Source organism: Hemicordylus capensis, chromosome 2, assembly GCF_027244095.1.
Source record: "Hemicordylus capensis ecotype Gifberg chromosome 2, rHemCap1.1.pri, whole genome shotgun sequence".
Taxonomy (NCBI): Eukaryota; Metazoa; Chordata; class Lepidosauria; order Squamata; family Cordylidae; genus Hemicordylus; species Hemicordylus capensis.
This window is the reverse complement of record NC_069658.1, coordinates 176459120-176479129: the sequence shown is the minus strand read 5'-3', so window position 1 is coordinate 176479129 and position 20010 is coordinate 176459120. Positions and strand designations below refer to the sequence as shown.

At 46.5% G+C, this 20010-nt stretch overlaps 1 long non-coding RNA gene across 1 annotated transcript; it reads right to left on the bottom strand.

The window, feature by feature from the left end:
• Window positions 1-17744: 17744 nt before the first annotated feature.
• Window positions 17745-19275, bottom strand: LOC128346210 (uncharacterized). The gene is made up of 3 exons (XR_008316844.1): window positions 19115-19275; window positions 18825-18992; window positions 17745-18284 (listed from the first exon to the last, which is right to left on the bottom strand). It is a non-coding gene; the product is annotated as an uncharacterized LOC128346210 (long non-coding RNA).
• Between the last annotated feature and the right edge of the window lie 735 nt (window positions 19276-20010).

Here is a 20010-nt window from a genome sequence, read left to right as displayed (position 1 = left end):
AGCAACCAGGACTGGATACTGCAAGGTTACTGGAAGAAACGTCGCTTAACCAAAAAAAATATACGAAAAATGCCAACAAGGAAATAATGATCTGCTATTACAAGTCTAGTCCAACTAGAAGAGGTTATTTGAAAAGAGTGTACCAAATTTGGAAAGAGAAGCATCCAGATACCGAAATAATGGAACAAAGGCTAGCAGACCAGAGAAGATGCATAATAAGAAATAAAGTATTCACAGAAGTTGAGCTGGAAGAACTGCAAAGAGCAACACAGGCTCAAGATATGGAAGAAGAATTACCACCAACTGAAGAAGTTGCTCAGTTGCAGGTGGAGGAGGTGTTGGAAATAGAGAAAGCCACTGTTGCTGAACTGTTTCAAAATCAAAACCAGGCAACCTCCCCTTCGCCTTCACTTCAAAAACCCAAATGCCATTTAACAGAAAAGCAACAAGAACTAAAGCAAAAAATAACTGAGCACATGAACCAAACAACCACCAGGGTTCGACTTCCATCTCTAAAAACAGTTGCCAAAAAACAACTTGCTCAGGCATTAAAAGATGTCAATGTTGCACTTGCAGAAATAACAAACAATATTTGCAAGAAACAAACCAACTAATGTACAGTGCAGCAACAATAACAACACAAGAGCTCGGATATAAGATCAGTGGACCTATAAAAAAAGAGAGTAGTACATCACCTAAATGGAAGATTAAATTAGAAAATAAAATTTCCAGGCTTAGATCAGATGCTAGTAAATTGAAAGATATGAAAGACAAGAAGCTGAAGAATGAAAACACCCAACAGTATCTGATCCAAAAATACCATCTAGATTCAAGGAAAATTAGAAAAGTCATCCTCTCTAATAAAACGCTTGGTGTCCGTCCGTGGACGGACACCAAGCGTGTGTCCGTGCCTCCCTGGCCTGTTCTGGGCATGCGCAAGGGAGACACGATTGCCGGCACCCAGCAGCCATCTTGGGTGGCCAGAAGCGGCCGCCCCGAAGAAGCCAGAGAAGTGGCGGCGGGGGAGACTGACCGAGGCGGTGGCAGAGCCGCCGCCTCGGCCGAAAGAGACAGAGGCCAGGGGCGGAGCGGAGGCCATGTAACTTTAAAAAAATTGCTCCCGCGGCTTACGCCGCTGACCGCCCACCCTCCCTCCCAGCTGCTGAGACCCCTTACCCTGGCCGACTGCTGCCGGCTGAAGACAGTCCTTAATTTAAGAGGCAGAAAGGAGCTCGCAAGCAGAGCTCCTCTCTGTGCAAAGCCTCTTGCCGAACTGCCGCTTTGGGCGCTTGCGTCCTTTGCGCCCAAAGCGGCAGTTCGGCAAGAGGCTTTGCACAGAGAGGAGCTCTGCTTGCGAGCTCCCCTCTGCCTCTTAAATTAAGGACTTCCTTCAGCCAACAGCAATCGGCCAGGGTAAGGGGGACTCGGCAGCTGAGAGGGAGGGTCGGCGGCGTCGGCCGCAGGAGCAATTTTTTAAAAAGTTACATGGCCTCCGCTCCGCCCCTGGTCCTGGCCTCCGTCTCCCCAGCCGGGCGGGGGCAAGTGCCTGGGCCGATTTGGCCCTTAAAGGTAGGGGGGGAAACACAAAGGAGCTGGGAGGGTGGCCGGACGGCGGAGGGAGGGGGAATGGCGGCGGGGGGGCAGGAGCGCCGTTACTAGCGCCCGTTATTCAACGGGCCAAAATTCACTTGTGGAAATAATAAAGCAGCAAATAACAGCAGTGTCAAAGAAGATTAGCAGATACGAAGCCAGAATTACACAACACAGGCAGAATCTCCAATTCCAGTCGAATCAGAGACGTTTCTACCAAAGCATAGAAGGAGAAACTGCAAGAAACCTAGAAACACCAAATAAAGAAGAAACAGTGCAATTCTGGAGGAAATTATGGGACAATCCAATCGATTATAATAAAAAAGCAGGCTAGATGAAAGAGGTCAAAAAATGTAACCAACAAATGCAAGATCTAATATAATACCAGAATTAATAAGTGAAAGAGCAAGGCAAATTAACAATTGGATTGCGCCAGGCGACGATAAACTGCATGGCTTTTGGCTTAAACACCTAACAAGCCTCCATAAACAACTATCAAAACAGTTCAATCACATTTTGCAAGGAGGTGATATTGAACAATGGCTAACAACTGGGAAAACTCATCTCATCATCAAAGACCCAGTAAAAGGTACAGTTCCAAGTAATTATAGACCGATAACCTGCCTGCCAAACATGTTCAAATTATTAACTGGAATAATAGCAGATGAAGTGATGCAACACTTATTAACTAACAAACAGCTTCCAGATGAACCGAAAGGAAATTGCCCGAACACTATAGGCACAAAAGACCAGCTGCTGATTGACAAAATGATTTTAGAAAATTGCAAGAGAAGAAAAACAAATCTAAGCTTTGCATGGATTGACTACAAGAAAGCCTTCGACTCATTGCCTCACACATGGATACTAAAATGTTTAGAAACAACTGGTGTCAGCAGAAACATTCAGATATTTATTTTGAAAGCAATGAGCATGTGGAGTACACACAGTTAACAATCAATGGCGAGAAACATGGACAGGTTAGTATTAGAAGAGGCATTTTCCAAGGAGACTCACTATCCCCTCTGTTGTTCGTAATGGCCATGACTCCACTTTCACAAATACTAAACAAAACAGGCCTTGGATACCAAACATCTAAAAGATCAAGTCAAATCAACCATCTGCTGTACATGGATGATCTGAAGTTGTATGGAAAGTCCCAGTCAGAAATCAAATCACTGCTAAACACTGTCCGTATATTTAGTAGCGATATAGCAATGGAGTTTGGACTAGACAAGTGTGCTGCATTAATAATGAACAGAGAAATACAAATACAAAGATCTACAAATTGAAATTGAAAGGCTGTGGCAGAAAAAGACCAAACTAATCCCAGTGGTAGTTGGCGCCCTGGGTGCAGTTCCCAAAGACCTTGAAGAGCACCTCAACACCATAGGGGCCACAGAAATCACCATCAGCCAGTTACAAAAAGCAACTTTACTGGGAACAGCCTATATTCTGCGATGATATCTATAACAACAGCAACAACATTGACCATAAAATTCAGCCATCCCAGGGAAGGACTCGATGTCTGGATAAAACAAACCAGTCAATTACAGCTGTTTGACTGTGTAAATAAATAATAATAATAGAACTTGAAGTTACCCAGTGGCAGTAGATTCAGGACAGACTGCTTTGCACAATGCATCTTTACGTTGCGCGATTCCCTTCGAAATGTCGGGAGTGCCACTGACTTCACTTAAGAATTACGCCAATTAATGGAAGATAGGTCTGTCGATAGACAGGTGAACTCTGGGAAGCCCCGTGAACAAATGCAGGTATCCCTCTGAGGGCTGGATGCTGAGGAAAAACAGAATAAATAACAGGGAGAGGGGGAGATGACTTGCCCCAGCTTGTGCCCCATTTTATCCTCCAATGCAAGTCTCTGGAAAAAAGATACTTTCCTCCTGCTCAGTTGCCTATGTGCTGTGAGCTTTGGAGTTGCTTCTTGTGAATGAGTGAGTTTTTTCAGAGAATTGGAATGGAAAGGGACAGACTGTACTTGCTGCTTATATGTCTGACGTACAACTGTGCTAGTGCTTGGTTGGTGGGTTGGGTATTTTTCTACCTCCCCTTTATGATACTATTTGGAAAGAAAGTCACTTCTGCTGTATTAGATTGACTGGCCTGGATCTTGTGTCTTTCTTTCTTTCTTTCTTTCTTTCTTTCTTTCTTTCTTTCTTTCATGACACCTAGAACTACTGATGGATGGGCTAAAAGCCCAAATTCCAAAACAGCCATCCCAATTCCTAGAGGAAAGGAACATAGGAAACTGCCATATACTGAGTCAGACCATTGGTCCATCTAGCTCAGTATTGTCTACACAGACTGACAGCGGCTTCTCCAAGGTTGCAGGCAGGAACCTCTCTCAGCCCTATCTTGGAGAAGCCAGGGAGGGAACTTGAAACCTTCTGCTTTCCCAGAGCGGCTCCATCCCCTGAGGGGAATATCTTAACAGTGCTCACACATCAAGTCTCCCATTCATATGCAACCAGGGCAGACCATGCTTAGCTGTGAGGACAAGTCATGCTTGCTACCACAAGACCAGCTGTCCTTGTAGACCAGGTTTATGTGTCTGATGTACAACTTTGCTAGTGTTTGGTTGGTGGGTTGGGTATTTTTCTATCTCCCCTTAGTGATACTAGTTGGAAAGAAAGTCACTTCTGCTGTATTAGATTGACTGGCCTGGATCATGTGACATTCTTTCTTTCATGACAGGCTAGAACTACTGATGGATGGGCTAACAGTCCAAATTCCAAAACAGCCATCCCAGTTCCTAGAGGAAAGGACTCTCTCTCCCTCTCGTTTTATTGAATGTAAGTACAAATAGCTGGCTCTTTCTTTCAGGTTTTAGGTCATTCAGTAATAAGTCTTCCCAAATGCAAACTATTTTGAGGGTTACAAATTTATGTTTGTTCCCCCCCCCCCCCGTGTTATAGTCGTGTTGCTTGTCAAAGTGAAAGTGGCTCTCATATGGAAACCCTGACAACTTTTGTGCACGCATATGAACAGGATCACTGGTTCGTGTTCCCATATGGAATTGCACACAAACATTGAATGCAGGTCTAAACCACCCAGGATCCACCAAGCCAAGTGTCGTCATATACGTTGGCCCACCTGGCCTAAATGAACCTCCTGTTTTGGCTGCTGTCTTTGACTCAGCAGATCCCCATTTCTGTCATCCTGATTCCATGCCTTTGGTCTTGTGTTCCAGACAGCAATCATGTGTAGGCTCAACAAAGCTTTTGCTCAAATTCCAAGCGCAGTGATCTCACCCTACAGAAGCTCCTGTAGGTGCCTCTTGGCCAAGTTAGCCTCTTGGCCAAGTTAGCAGGGCTAGCTATATTACTTGGTATGTGAAGAAGGTACAAGATACAGAAACACAATATTGATGCAAAACAAAGAATTCATGGGACTGCAAAATCATTTTTTATTCTGAACATTTTGCCTTTCCATTCTCAAAATGATGTGGTCGCTATGAGGAGACACCGACTTGACGGCACTTAATCCATCAATCACATGCGTGCCACAAAGAAGCAGTTCTTTTCTGCCCGCATTGCTTCTGCAAGTTCACATTCAGCAGAGTTGTCTCGAGTTGTGAAAGGGCTAGTGCATGGCCCTCCCCCCTTGAATGAGTATTTGGATCCATCAGCTACCCATTGTGACATTTCAAATGAGATTTTTGCAGATGAAAACTCTCTTCATCGAACTGAACTAGACTCTACAGGTACTGCAGAGCCTACTGTGGAGGTGTCCAGCAGCTCCTCTTGCACAGTGAAATTGGATCATTTTCCATTTGTGAGTGCAGAGGATGTGGGCAACCTGCTTAGGAAACTTCACTTGACCTTTTCTTGATCCTTGCCCAACATGACTTATACAATCTAGCAAGGAGGTTATTGGAGAGGGTCTTGGAAGCATCATTAATACTTCTCTGAGGAGGGGCAGGATGCCTCCTTGCCTCAGGAAGGCCATGATTAGACCACTGTTGAAGGAACCTGCATTGGATCCCATTCTAGGCATTTCTCCAACCTCCCATGGTAGGGCAAGGAGATTGAGAGGGTAGTGGCATCTCGGCTCCAGGCAGTCTTGGAAGAAGCAGATGATCTGGGCCCATTTCAGAATGGCTTTCGCGTGGGCTATGGGGTTGAGAAGGACTTGGATGGCCTGTTGGGTGATCTCCAATTGGGAATCGACAGGGGTAGTATGACCCTGTGGATCCTTTTGGATCTCTCTCAGATCCTTTTGATATCAGTGAATCATGGCACCTCCTGGAGTGCCTGAAGGGGTAGGGAGTGAGAGGCACCGCTTTGCAGTGGCTCCACTCCTACCTCTCATGTAGGTCCCAGATGCTGTTGCTTGGAGATTGTTGCTCTTCCAAATGAGAGCTATTGTATGGGGTTGCACAGGGCTCCATTCTATCTCCAATGCTTTTTAATATCTACATGGAACGGTGGGGGGAGATCGTCAGGGATTTGGTGCAGGGTGTTACCCACATGCTGACACCCAAACCTCTTTCTCCATGTCAACTTCATTAGGAAATGGCTTAACTTCCCGAAAGACTTACCTGGAGTCTGTGATAAGTCAGATGAGGGAGAACAAACTGAGGCTGAATCCAAGGAAGACAGAGGTATTCATGGTGGGAAGTTGGGACTTAGGAAGTGGCTCAGATCTGCCTGTTTTGGATGGGGTTACACTCTCCCAGAAAGAGCCCGTATGTAGTCCGGGAGTACTTCTGGATCCAAGCCTCTTCCTGGTCTCTCAGGTTGAGGCAGTGGCCAGGAGGCCTTTTTGTCAGCTTAGGCTGATACGCCAGCTACATCCATTCCTGGAGATAGACCACCTGGAAACAGTGGTGCATATGCAAGTAAGATCCAGACTGCACTAGTGCAATGCAATGTACATTGGGCAGTTTTTGTCTGTAGTATGCAGAATGTATAAAGAATGCAGCAGCCAGACTGGTCTCTGGGGCTTGGGCCCAAAATATTAAAGGAAATGCCACCTTCTTCATGAACCCTGCTGCTGCCTATTCAGATCATCTGGGGAAGTTCGGTGGCAGTTGCCACTGGCTCAGCTGGTGCTGACCTGAAACCGAGCCTTTTCTAGGGTTCCCCAGGACTTTGGAATGTGCATCCTAACTAAATAAAGTTGTTCTATATTTCTTTTTATTCTCAGCATCTTTCACCAACTACAAATGAAAAGATTCCTAAGTTAATGCAAACACTACACTGTGCTGCCAATAGAGTGCAGCCCATCAAGCTCGTCACTCCCACCCCAATATCTCAACTGCCTAAAATCACAAAAAATCTTAGTCATCAGCTCTGATTCCAAAAAAGGTGATTTTGGTATTTGCAGACCCTAAGCCTGCACAGTGACAAAGCGGGGAACATGATGCTCCCAACATAGACTCAAGAGACCGCTCCATTCCCAACAAGAGAGACACCAGAGAAGTCACACCAAGATCACCCTCCAATCCTGAACGTGACTCCAACCCAGCTCAAATGGAGGATTATACCATCAACCCTAGCTGGTCTTCTCAACACCGACTGAAAAGCGTTCCCTGCACGATACCGACTAAATAGAAGAGACCCTACGTGATACCAACGCTCTCCGGGTCACACGGAATCCCCTCACCATCTGTACTCTCCTAAATGCTATTCCATAGGATCCGGTGTATTGCTACTGAGAACGTCGACACTGAGACTACTTTCCGTCTGATCATGCCTGATCGTTCCACTTACATCTTCGATGACAGATCTGTCACTGATGATAGAGAACGCTATCTCCACCCTTGCTCTTGGGCTCCACATCAAAACCAATATCCGGGGAGATTGGACCATCCAGACTCTCGGTCCTGATCACACTCCTCAGCACTGCAGGTCTTGGTCTCTGTCAAGAGATAAGAGAACTCAACCACCTAAGCAGCTGGACTTTGACCTCCTATCACTGGATTCCTCGACTGAAGAATCCGCCTCAGAGGAAGATGCAGAAACAGCCCTGGACTTCGCATGGGGTTCCACACCTTCAGATCTAATTGAAGATCCAAAGCCTCTGCCTCCCTCGGAGTACCTGAAGCTCTTCACTGACCAAGTGGCCTATATGGCTACCTCTTTACATATCCAGGTTAACGAACCTCCTAAATCTCCTCCTGATCCCATTTTTGGGCCAACTGATGCTGGAACTTTGCACTCTTTCTTCCTACCACTGAACTCTGCTTGAATGGACATTGTCAACGCTTGCTGGGCATTTTTGCCACCTACCTCTCAGAAGCTGGAAGGTTTTTTTACAAGGTTCAAGCCAGGGACAATCAGTTCCTTCTGTGCCATCCTACTCCTCACTCCATTATAATGGACTCTGCTCAGTCCTGTTCAAAGAACAGACTCCATTCAGCAGCATCTGACACAGAAGGCAGAAAAGCAGATGCCCTTGGGCCTGTCCCCTTTCCAAACAGCTCCTCCATATACGTCTCGCCATGCCACTGACTGTTCATTCAATGTTTGCTGCAGCAACTCCTCGCTGGCACACATGGATGTGTTCATCTACATTGGCACCTGAAACAAGAGGAAGAAGAAGAGAGAATTTGACCTTTTGATGGCCAGGCCCTTGTTGGAAAGGAGACAAAATGGAAAGGAGACAAAAACTGAAAAATATGGCAAGACCTATGACCTGCCAACAACCTGCCTACAATTCCTCAAGGGGCAACAAATCCTCTTCTTCTGCTGCTGCTATATCATTTTGTCTTTCCAGCTACTCTCAATCAACTAACCGTTCCTTTCGTCCTTCTAGGACCTCCCTATTTCAGAAAAGACAGGTCTCCTTCGTAAAATCACAACCTTCCAAATCTAAACCACCAGTGCATAGCAAGTGCTTGGGACTCAAGCAGCTGCAAATATTATTCTTTGAAGCACTCCACACACAAATCGGGCTTTGTCTCTAGCTTATCTCGATGTATTTCTGGGTTTTTAAAATGCTGCTTTTAATGAGATTTTCTGAAAACACCAGAGCAATTAGGGAGAGGCATTGACGTAGAATCATTCACATGATAAGAGGGATATAATCTTTTAGGAATGCAGATAGAGGCTTTAGAAATCTCTCTCCCCACCCCGCCATTGGCTAGAAGGAAAATACGGAGGCACGCGATGTGAACTTGCACCAAAAGAAAACCTGAGAGCAGAGGGGAGGGGCTGCTTCCCTCCTTGTCACGAGTGTGATTCGAAGTGTCTTCACTCAACATTGACCCTGAAGCATGAAGCCAGGTGCGAATAACTCCCTGGCCTTCCAGGGTTTTCTAACGGCTTTACATGTTTTCGTTGTTCATGGTTTTAGACTGTTTTTAAAATTGTTTTGTAAGGATTGTTTTTAAAAGTGCCTAGGTAATGAGAGCAGCAGTAGCCATCTTGCTGCCCCTCGGGCATCCCAATAATCTGCCCATTGAGGGAACTGCCTGACCTTGCCTCATGGAAGGACCGCCCTTACCTGTCATCACTGTTCCATTAAGGGTGTGGTGAGCTCACTTTACATAGGCCTCTGGATTAAAGGCAGCAAGGTTAGTTGTCCTGTGTGTCCATCAGGTTAACATGTTCCTTTTGTGATATAGTCTGGGACCCTGTGTAACTTTGTGGCAAAGTTTGTGTGAGATGTCTATGGGTGGTTTTGTTTGATTTGAAAACCAATCCAGATCCCATAGTTTACAATAGCCTGCTGCAATGTGTTCATTTTTGGGAAGGCTGACATCCTGACCCCCAGTTCATTCTTGTGCTGAAGAGTGTGTGTGTGCTTCCTTCCTTCCTTTCCTGCTTGCACATGTCCTGGGCTTCACTGAGTCCATGAGTCACTCTTAGGGGGCAGAAGTCAGGGACTGGATTGTGTCCAAGTACCTTGTTTTAAACTATTAAGCCAAGCTCACAATGCTTGGAATGCATTGCAATAGGAAGCTTGAGATTCCCACTTTAGCCTTCTGGAGGGGATGTCTGGCTAGTTTCCCAACATAGCACCAAATGAAGGATGCCCAGAAGCCACATGTGTGGTCACACATGGGTGGTGAAGGGGAGCAGGAGAACATTCGCCATCCATGGGTGCTCTTTCTGCGCCTTCCTGACTAAACGCCATCAGGTATAGAGATAGAATGCAAGTACATATCATAGGAACACAGGAATATAGGAAGCTGCCATATTCTGAGTCAGACCATTGGTCTATCTAGCTCAGTATTGTCTACACAGACTGGCAGCAGCTTCTCAAAATCTGCAGAGAGGAATCTCTCTCAGCCCTGTCTCGGAGATGCTGCCAGGGAGGGAACTTGGAAGCTAGATGCTCTTTCCAGAGCAGCTCCATCCCCTAAGGGAAATATCTTACAGTGATCACACATGTGGTCTCCCATTCATAGGCAACTGTGGCAGACCCTGCTTAGCTAAGGGGAAAAGTCATGCTTGCTACCACATGTGGTCTCCCATTCAAATGCAACCAGGTTGGACCCTGCTTAGCTAGGGGGCCAGACCATGCTTGCCACCACAATACCAGCTCTCTTTGCTAGACCAGCTCTCCTCTCTATGCAAGAACATCATCCTCTATGCAAGAACATAGCCTGGGACTCTAGTCCGATCCAGAATGGGACCCATCCATATGTGCTTCTATCCATTCTGAAAATAAAGCCAGCCGCTCCAGAACAAATGGAGGCAGGCCCATATTAGAACTGCTTTGAATCAGAGCTTCATATGGTCAAAGAATCTGCACTCGAGGCTCTGAGGAAGAGAGTTGGTCTTGTGGAAGGGAGCATGGATTGTTCTTTTTGCTATGCAGGGTCCATGCTGGTTTGCTTTTGGATGGGTGACTACATCCAAGAGCCAGCGTGGTGCAGTAGTTAGAGTGCTGGACTAGGACCGGGGAGATCCGAGTTCAAATCCCCATTCAGCCATAAGACCTGCTGGGTGACTCTGGGCCAGTCACTTCTCTCTCAGCCTAACCTACTTCACCGGATTGCTGTGAGGAGAAACTCAAGTATGTAGTACACCGCTCTGGGCTCCTTGGAGGAAGAGCGGAATATAAAATGTAAAAATAAATAAAATACATGGGAGCACTCTCTGCTGTAAGATATTCTCCTTCAGGCCGGAGTGGGCAACCTTGGCTGTCCAGCTGTTGAGGAACTACAACTCCCATCATCCCCAGCTTAAATAAATTGTGATTGGAGTTCCTGGTATGGTTTCTGAAAACGCCCTTTCTTTATGTCCCTGGGGACATTTTTCATTGTGATTTCTGCTACCACGGCCTGATTTTGATCCAGGGCAAAGTAAGCAGTTTCTTCCAAAATCTGGCATCATCTCCTTTACACACATTTCTCCTATGATCATTGGACTGACTTGAGCAACTCAGATTCTCAGGGGAGACGCGAGCTGGAAAGCAAGCCAATGACCGTAAGGCAAATTTGCATGGGGGGTGTCACTCTGTGGCTCCAGAGGATTGAAGAGCCGACATGGAAGGTCCCACCCTGTTATCTGATGGGTTCAGAAAGCTCGCTCCTCAAGAGAGAGCTTACCATGGCCCGGGCTCTGTGCTTTGTCACCAGACCCCGGCCCCCAAGAAGACACGGACAACAAATGTAGTGGGTAAAAAGGGTCACAGCTTTATTGATAAACTATAATTGGATTAGCGGACTGGATAGGGTTAAGCCCACCTCCCCAAGACAGTGCGGGGCCTAGCAATGACTGGGTTTGGACTACCGTGTCCTCCCCCGTGCCTTGCTTGGGCGACACACCCTGGCTCAGGAAGGCAGCAGGTGGAAAACCTTTTCCCTTACCTTCATGGCCAACCCCCAAGGGGGCCTGGATCCTTCCAGGTCTTCGCACACCCCGGACCACACAGCCCATGGGTATGTGAAGTGCCTGAAGCAGGTTTCATGGCGAATCGTCCTCCCCGGGCTGCACAAACCACAAGGGAACGATTGACCAATCACCCGTTTTGACTGTCCAAGGGTACTCACCAATGTTCCATCCCATCTACTTGCCACCCATCCAGCACTGTCTCTGCCAAGCCATGACCTAACTAGCTAACCATTGATACTAGTGTAGCAGGACGGAGTAGGCGGGAGAAAACCCCCAACATGGCCAATGCGTTGGGAGCCAAAGATTCCTACTTGGCCCCCAAGGAAGGCAACCAGCCTCTAGACTCTCTCTACTCCTAGGGGAAGGAGGGTGGAGGAATCGCGCTCCAAACTGATCCTTCGGGGTGGGGAGCTGCCAGAGCAGCAACCTTAGCCCCGCCCACCAGATGCTGAGGCCCAGTCTGGAGCCTCTTGGGGCCCGTGCTAGGGAGGTGGGACAAATCACCCTTCCCCCAGCACGAGGCCAGGGGAAGGGGCATTCTTGCCCTTCTCAGTTATTACTCAGGTAAGGGAGTAGAGGACTCTCTTAACATTGGCTTCCAGGCCAATCTATTTCTATTGTCTATTTATGCTTCAATCAAGGTCCAAAATATGTCTTTCTCTACCCAAGAACATAGTCTGGAACTCTGGGATGGTTTAGAGAGAGGCCCCGTTCATATCCGTTTTCATCCATCAAGAAGAAAATGCACCCTCTGTAACAAACACAATTAATCAGTGGAAGAGTGTGGTATATCCTCCCAATGGCCATTTATTGCCTTTCATTTTTCATTCTTTTTTGAGATTAGCTAACATTTATTACAGTCCACGACCAGAAAACAAAAACAGAAACAAAAAGAAAAAATATATACAATTACAGGAAATGAATGCAACTTATGGCAACTTACATTGCATCAATTTATGGTTTTACGTTTACATTAAATCATGGATCAAGCTTGGTCTCATGCCATTGAGGTCAACCTTGACCTCATGTCATTGGCTCAGCTCAGGTATCACCTCCTCCAGTGGAAGAGTTCCATTTCGACCACAGCCAATGAGCGTGAGCAGATTTGCATGGTGGACCATTCTTCAGTTCCTGGGGGATGTAAGAAAGAAGGAAGATTCCAGACAGATCTACACTCTTGCCTCACCTTTCACCACCATGTCCTGGTCCCTGTTTCTTCTCATGTTTCTCAGTTATGCCTCAGGTAAGGGTGTGGAGGATGCAGTTTGCATAACCTGAAGCACAGACCGCAGAGCAATTGATGCTCTGTATTTAAGGGAGAAACCTAGCGATGATGTGCTATCTGAGAGCAGGGAGAAGGTACTAAGGCCATGATTGCTGTTTTGTGTTTCTTGTAAAAGTGTCAGGACACAGCCAACGGTGAATCAGCTGGCCACTCAGTCCGTGTCCCTGGGCCAAACCGTTAAACTATCCTGCACAAGACACAGTGGTAATAACTGGGGTGACTACTTCTACTGGCATCAACAGAAGCCTGGACAGGCGCCTCGCCTTCTGATTTACGACACCAGGAAGAAGGGAGAAGGGGCCTCAGATCAGTTCACTGGGTCTGCATCGGGGAATACTGGCTATTTAACCATCACAAACATCCAGGCTGCAGATGAGGCCAATTATTACTGTGGGGCCAGGGAGTGGAGTACTGCTGTGTATCACATTGGCACAGGCGAATGAGGAACTGAGACAAAAACCTTCATTCCTCCTTCTCAAAGTGAGGGCTCCCTAACCTGAATGTGTTCTGTGCCTGCAACTGTCTCCTTTAGAGGGGTTCTGCTTTGCCTTGTGCCACTCAGGGCCAAAGTACACATATGGTTAAATGCAGAAACTCTAGTCACATATCGGGGTCATTCACACAACCCAAAACTGTGTTTTACTTGGGTTTGGGAGCTATCTGTGCTCCCAATTTTTGGTTGTGGAGAAGCGATTGTGTGGAAGCAAGGTAGGAGGAAAAGCTACCCAGGTTTTCCTCCAACCTTGCTTCCACACAACTGAAAATTGGGAGTACACACAGCACCCAAATCTGGGTAGAACCCAGGTAGAAGGAGGTTGTTATTTGAACAATCAATCACTCAATCAATGTATGTATCTTTAAAAAAAAAAATTGCAGTTGCCTGGCTCGCTCAATTGCAAAGGAAATTAACATTTATGTAATGATTGTAAGGAGTCCGTACATGTGGAGGAAAATCAAAGGCCTTGGTGGTTACGTTCTCAAAATGTATTTAAATAGGACTTGTATGGCTATTTATTTATTCATGACATCTATGAATCATCTCTGAAGATAAAAAAAACTCCAAAAGGTGTTTAGCATACACAGCAAATTGTGTGTTCTCTTTCTTTATTTGAATCCTACATTGCTATATAGCTTAGATCTGAGAAATATTTCATCTCTTCACCTACATTACCTTGGAGAAGCTGCTAACAGTCTGTATAGAAAGGAGTAAGCTAGATGGACCAGTGGTCTGATTTAATATAAGACAGCTTCCTATGTTCCTAGAGGAACACGTATTTTCAGAGAGGTTATGAAGCTCCAAGCCACCTAATGGCACAGTGGGGAAGTAACTTGCCTAGGGAGCCAGAGGTTGCCGGTTCGAATCCCCACTGGTATGTTCCCTAGACTATGGAAACCAGCTCTATTGGGCAGCAGCAATATAGGAAGGTGCTGAAAGGCATCATCTCACACAGTGTGGGAGATGGCAATGGCAAACCCCTCCTGTATTCTACCAAAGAAAATCACACAGGGCTCTATGGTGGCCAGGGGTCGCCACCAACTTGACAGCACAACTTTACTTTACTTTATGAAGCTCCAGCAGAGCTAATGATCACAGAACTAATTTGCATCAAGGGGCTTTTCTTCAGCGATGGAGGATTTAAGGAAGGAAGGGGGAGATCCCGCATGGTTCTCTGTTGACTTCAGGCAGTTAAACTGCTCTAGAGAGCTCACCATGGCCTGGACTCTGTTATTCTTGACGCTTCTCAATTACTGCTCAGGTAAGGGAATGCAGGGCCCGCATCACATTGCTCTCTGACCACAAAGCAATTTATCTTCAGTATACATCGGGAAAATGATTATGTGATATATGAAGGCAGCATTAATGTACGGATATCTTGACTGTTGGTTTGTCTTTTTTGTAAAGGTGTCCATTCCCAGGCAAGTGTGACTCAGCCTGCCTCCCAGTCTGCGTCCCTGGGCCAAACAGCAACACTCACCTGCACGAAAAGCAGTGGTGGTCGCTGAGGCAGCTTTTACTGGTATCAACAGAGATCTGGACAGGCCCCTCGCTTTGTGCACTGTAGTGGTTGCAGCAGAGGAGAAGGGATCCCAGATCGGTTCACTGGTTCTGCCTCTGGAGACAACGGCTATTTAACCACCACCAATATCCAGGCTGAAGATGAGGCCGATTATTACTGCGCTATCTGGTATAGCACAGTGGTGGAGCAGAATGGGGAACTGAGAGAAAAACCTTCCCCTGTCTTCCCCTGAGTGGAGAAGAGAATCAGAGCTTCCCTTGCAGTTTTCCCAGAGGTGCACCGAGGTGATTTGGGAGCCTGGAACTGAAGGCCTTTGGAGCCCCCCCCCCCTGCAAGTTAAGCACCATCCCTTACACACACACACACACACACACACACACCATGACACATGCAGTATCATTTACATGTGGGTTCTTTAGAATGCAAACAGAAACTGAACTCACAAGAATGTATGAATAAAAAAACAGTTATATTTATGGAAATATGCATTAGCAGGAACATTTCAACACGCAGCGTAACATATTTCCATCATCCATATTTCTTTCCCCACTCCCCCCATTGTCTTTAAAGCAGAAGTCAACTCCGGTGCAGGCAACAGTCATGCTCGGTCGCCAGGAAAACAATGGGCCAGGATAGACTAAAAAGGATGTTGGGGCCCCCAGGATGTGTGGAGGCCTTGGAGTTCACCCAGAAATCCAGGGGTAAGAGTGCCTCTGAATGTTCCCTCAGATCTTTTTCATCTGTGCGCGGAATGAGTTTTCTTCTGAGTGGAAGAATCAAGGCAGTGTGCGCCTGATCAGCACACAAAAGTGGAATCCTTGTCCCCAGACCCCAGTCCAAGAAGACACGTAGACTTAGTATGGGTAAAAGGGCCACAACTTTATTAACTGTAACAAAAGACATGGTGGACTGGAACACCAGGTGATTAATCACCCTTAGAGAACAGTGCGGGCTAAGAGGACCGGGTTAGAACTCTGACGTCCTACCCAGTACCTTACTGGGCGACACACCCTGGCTCGGAAAACCCTCAAATTACCACCCCGCCCGCACTGTTATTGCCATTGTGACCGGCCTAACTCTAACTACACACCTGGAACACAGAACGGAGTAGGCGAAAAAAAACCCAACAGTGGCCAATGCGTTGGGAGCCAAAAATTCCTACTCGGCCCCATTGGGCGACCAGTCACTAGACCCGCTCTGTACCAGGGAGGGAGGGAGGGGAATGCCTGGCCCAAACTGAGGAGAACGGGGCGGGGATCATCCCGGCCGAAACCCCACCCCCTAACCCAAAGGGCCAATCGGCCCGCTTCTTGGGCCTCGTGCAGAGCGGGGCTGGGACAAACTCCCTCCCCTCTGCACGAGGCCAAGTGGAGGGGGATTTCTGTAGTCCTGAACACGTAATGTAGGTTCTCTCTCGGTCCATTGCTACTGTCATCAGAGTCATGAGGAGGATGCAGTCCACCGAAGGATTCGTAGAAGCCAGCCTTGAGAGCGTCTCTGCTGTTCTCCAGCCTTTTCAGCTCCCCTTCCATCTCTGGGCTTGGGTCTGTTCAGCTCAGTATGGGGACAGAATCAGAACAGAAAGAGAGAAGGTGCTTAATATACGGCTGTTCAAGTCTGCATCAGTTGTGTTGGACATGGCCTGAGATGGGCCACGTTGGAGGATGTCGGGGATCAGCCAATCCCGACGTTGGGAAGCCTACATTGAGTCAGAGTTCCCCAACACCATCCGGGATTTCCCGAACCATTTTAGAGCTCCATGTGGTGGTGGGGCTCCACATTTTGTCACTGATTGGGGCTGGGGGGCTGCGGGGGGGATGGTTCCATTTGCCCAAATGCCTGCTCACCCATGCACCTTTTATGTAAGATATTTCTTACTTTTTGCCTTTATTTCACTTACCATTTGAAAAAGAAGGCAGAAGATTACCTCAGTTTCACATCACTCCCCCAGCGATTCTCTGATGTTACGTCACTTTTCTTCTGCATTCACTCTGACAGTACAATTTCCAGGTTACTTTTATATATATTTTTTTTTAAAAAGAAAGGTCCAAGTCAATTTTAATAAATACACAGTTTCTGGTCATCCTTACATAATTCTGGGCCCATTTCCAGAGTTCCCCAGGTAGCTGTCGCAACACCCCTTCACTAAGTCAAAAAAATGTCAGTGCCGAACTTAAAGGGGAAAAAAATTAGCATCTGGTTTGGAAAAGGCCCAATACAGATGGGGCATCATCCATCCAGTCAGGCCCAGTTACTCACCCAATCCTAACCACTGGACTCCTGCTGCCTTTGGTGATCTGCCTTCCTCAACTTAAGCAGGTGCATTCGCCTCCATTCACTCGGGTGTCAATTTCTCAGGCCAGGCGTTCTCGCAATCCGTGTCTGAAGAGTCTTGAATGCTAAAATGCTAAACATCATCTTCAACAAAGACACAACCTTCCAAAAGGCTTTTTGTGTCTGTGCAAGATAGCATGGTTGCCGCCTAGGCTGCAGGCACCTCTCTTGCTGACAAGGCAATCAAACTATTTCTTTAGTCCAGACAGTTCTCAAAACCCTTGCATGACACAACCAATTTAAACATTTGCATGTGAAATGATTCCTTCCATGTTATCAATAGACAGAAAAGCATCAAAACCTTGAGCCCAGCATTCAAAATCAATGCTTTCCTTGAGTAAGGAATAAGGATCTGAGATGGCCATGAGCGCACTAAAGAAGAAGTCATCTCTTCATGGGTCACTCAAGACTTGGGACACAGCGCATATAAAACACGCAACGTGATCCATTTGATTCAGACTTGATCAAGAGCATGAATAAAAGTGGGTGGTCAGTCGATCCAAATTTAACACTACACCCCTGGCTGAAAAATATGTCCACAAGGCCCTGACAGAATTTAAAGACACCAATTGTCTTGCCCAGTTGAGCCATTGGAGATTCCAAGCTCATGGGACTCCAGTCCACTGGCTTAAAGCTGCCCAAACATGGAATTTAAAAAAAATGGTATCATGCCCAATTCACTCTAAGGGAACCTAGAGATTGTGTGCTCAGTCAAGCTGGGGGATGCAATTTAAAAATCGAGGCCCACACAGGCCCTGATCTTGCCCAATTCCATACAGAATTTAAAAACCCTAGAGGTCTTGCCCAATCAGAATACAATTGTAAAGGTCAAGCTGGGGGATGCAATTTAAAAATCGAGGCCCACACAGGCCTTGATCTTGCCCAATTCCATATACAATTTAAAAATCCTAGAGATCTTGCCCAATTCGATCAAGACAGAATTTAAAAACCCTAGAGGTCTTGCCCAATCAGAATGCAAATTTAAATGTCCAGACACACATTGTGGTCCGAACCTTGCCCAATCAGTCTGGGAATATCTCTTGTGCCATAACAGAGGCACCCCAGGATGTGTGCCCTACTGTTCAACATCTCCTGGCATCAATGAAAATGTGGTGCTTTAACTGTCAAAAAGAGAGAATAAACCCAAGGTGGTCTGGAAGCTTACTGGGCTATAACAACAACAACAACAACAAGAACAACAACAACATGAAGCTGACCTTGTTTCCAGTTGTAGCTGTTCCTCAGAAGTAACTGTAAATGATACAGACATTGTGTTAGGCAATGTTCTGAGTACTTTTTCATTTCACCCTTTGGCCAAAAGCTTGGGGCAATGTACATCCATCTCTTCCTGTGCTCCCCACTCATGATTTAACCTCACCACTGTCTCATAAGGTAGGGAAAGAAGCAAGAGATTGCTCAAGTTTCCCCCATGGACCTTTAGTCTGGGTGAGGTTTGGAAGCCAAGTCCTGATCAGATACTAACACCTGGCACATCGGTTGGGTTGCTTTGAAAGCTGCAAGGTCAGTGCAAGATGGAAACCCTGAGGGAGGAGGAGACCAGTCATACTGTTCTCCCTGCTCAAACTGGGCCAGGTTCCAATGCTTACTGTGGCTGGTCAAGGCCTGCTTTGAACAGGGCTGGTGGGCGAGTCTGCTCTGGGTTTGGGGCCAGGAAGAGGAGGAGTCATTTTTTACGGCTTGCTCGGTCCCCACTGCAAGGGGTGTGTGCCCCAATTTCATGGTGCCTGGGGAAACTAGAGCCTGGTATTTTGCCACATTTGGAATACTTACAGTGTATCGTTCCGGTCGCCAGATTACCAAAAAAGCGATACTGTCGAACTGAAGAAGGTGCAGCAGAAGAGGGAAACCGAAATGATAAAGGGGCTGATCCTGCTCTTCCCAAAGTGGTTCTCCCACTGTAGAGTCTCTTCTCTCCTTCTTCTTAGCTTCTCCCGACCTCTGTAAGAGAGTCATTGAGAAATGTTAGACTGCCTTACATTTATCTACTAATTAGGCATCTGTTATGGAAGAAGCCCAATACAGATGGGGCATCATCCAACCAGTCAGGCCCAGTTACTCACCCCAACCTCATCGCAGGACTCCCGCCCTCTTTGGTGATTTGCCTTCTTCTCATTAAACAGTGCATTCCCCTCCGCTCAATCTTGTGTCAATTTCTCAGGTCAGGCGTTCTCGCAATCCATTTCTGTAGAGTCTTGAATGCTAAAATGCCAAACATCATCTTCAACAAAGACACAACTTTCAAACAGAAGTTGGGTTGTTGTTTTTTGTCTGTGTGCAAGATAGCTTGATTTGCACCTAGGCTGCAAGAACCTTTCTTGCTGACAAGGCAATCAAATATTTCTTAGTCGAGACAATTCTCAAAACCCTTGCATGACACAACCAATTTAAACATTTGCATGTGAAATGATTCCTTCCATTTTATCAATAGACATTAAAACATCAAAACCTTAAGCCCAGCATTCAAACTCAATGCTTTCCTTGAGTAAGGAATAAGGATCCGAGATGGCCATGAGTGCACTAAACAAGAAGTCATCTCTTCGTGGGTCACTCAGCATCTGGGAAACAGCGCATATAAAACAGGCAACGTGATCCATTTGATTCAGACTTGATCAAGAGCATGAATAAAAGTGGGTGGTCAGTCAATCCAAATTTAACACTACACCCCTGGCTGAAAAATATGTCCACAAGGCCCTGACAGAATTTAAAGACACCAGTTGTCTTGCCCAGTTGAGCCATTTAAGATTCCAAGCTCATGGAACTCCAGTCCACTGGCTTAAAGCTGCCGAGACATGGAATTTTTTTAAAAAGATGGTATCATGCCCAATTCACTCTAAGGGAACCTAGAGACAGTGTGCTCAGTCAAGCTGGGGGATGCAATTTAAAAATCGAGGCCCACACAGGCCCTGATCTTGCCCAATTCCTTACAGAATTTAAAAACCCTAGAGGTCTTGCCAAT